Source organism: Arachis stenosperma, chromosome 10 (assembly GCF_014773155.1).
Source record: "Arachis stenosperma cultivar V10309 chromosome 10, arast.V10309.gnm1.PFL2, whole genome shotgun sequence".
In the NCBI taxonomy this organism is placed as follows: domain Eukaryota; kingdom Viridiplantae; phylum Streptophyta; class Magnoliopsida; order Fabales; family Fabaceae; genus Arachis; species Arachis stenosperma.
In genome coordinates, this window is record NC_080386.1 from 68,824,277 (window position 1) to 68,825,634 (window position 1,358).

A 1,358-nucleotide genomic window follows, 5' to 3' on the forward strand; every position below is an offset into this window, starting at 1 on the left:
AGGACTTTGAAGCGAAAGCTAAGAGAAGCTAAAGCACAATTCTCTATAGAGGACCTGACAAGAATCTTCAAAGAAGAAGAACCCATGGCAGCCGAAAACAACAACAATACCAACAATGCAAGGAAGGTGCTGGGTGACTTTACTGCACCTACTCCCGACTTCTATGGGAGAAGCATCTCTATAACTGCCATTGGAGCAAACAACTTTGAGCTTAAGCCTCAATTAGTTTCTCTAATGCAACAGAATTGCAAGTTCCATGGACTTCCATTGGAAGATCCTCATCAGTTCTTAGCTGAATTCTTGCAAATCTGTGACACTGTCAAGACTAATGGGGTTGACCCTGAGGTCTACAGACTTATGCTATTTCCTTTTGCTATAAGAGACAGAGCTAGGACATGGTTGGACTCGCAACCTAAAGAAAGCCTGGACTCATGGGAAAAGCTAGTCAATGCCTTCTTGGCAAAGTTCTTTCCACCTCAAAAATTGAGTAAGCTTAGAGTGGAAGTCCAAACCTTCAGACAAAAGGATGGAGAATCCCTCTATGAAGCTTGGGAAAGATACAAACAATTGATCAGAAAGTGTCCTTCTGACATGCTTTCTGAGTGGAGCATCATAGGTATTTTCTATGATGGTCTCTCTGAACTATCCAAGATGTCTTTGGATAGCTCTGCTGGAGGATCTCTTCATCTGAAGAAGACGCCTACAGAAGCTCAAGAGCTAATTGAAATGGTTGCAAATAACCAATTCATGTACACTTCTGAAAGAAATCCTGTGAACAATGGGACTAATCAGAAGAAAGGAGTTCTTGAGATTGATACTCTGAATGCCATTTTGGCTCAGAACAAGATATTGACTCAACAAGTCAATTTGATTTCTCAAAGTCTGTCTGGAATGCAAAATGCACCAAGCAGTACTAAGGATGCTTCATCTGAAGAAGAAGCTTATGATCCTGAGAACCCTTCAATGGAAGAGGTGAATTACCTATGAGAACCCTATGGAAACACCTATAATTCTTCATGGAGAAATCACCCAAATTCCTCATGGAAGAATCAAGAGAGACCTCAACAAGGTTTCAATAACAATAATGGTGGAAGAAACAGGTTTAGCAATGGCAAGCCTTTTCCATCATCTTCTCAGCAACAGACAGAGAATTCTAAGCAGAACCCCTCTGACTTAGCAACCATGGTCTCTGATCTAATCAAAACCACTCAAAGTTTCATGACTGAAACAAGGTCCTCCATTAGAAACTTGGAAGCACAAGTGGGTCAGCTGAGCAAGAAAGTTACTGAACTCCCTCCTAGTACTCTTCCAAGCAATACAGAAGAAAATCCAAAAGGAGAGTGCAAGGCCATAAACAT

General features: G+C 41.2%; 1 non-coding gene across 1 annotated transcript; it reads right to left on the bottom strand.

Moving 5' to 3' along the window:
- Positions 1-489: 489 nt before the first annotated feature.
- Positions 490-597, bottom strand: LOC130959016 (small nucleolar RNA R71). The gene has a single exon (XR_009078114.1). It is a non-coding gene; the product is annotated as a small nucleolar RNA R71 (small nucleolar RNA).
- Between the last annotated feature and the right edge of the window lie 761 nt (positions 598-1,358).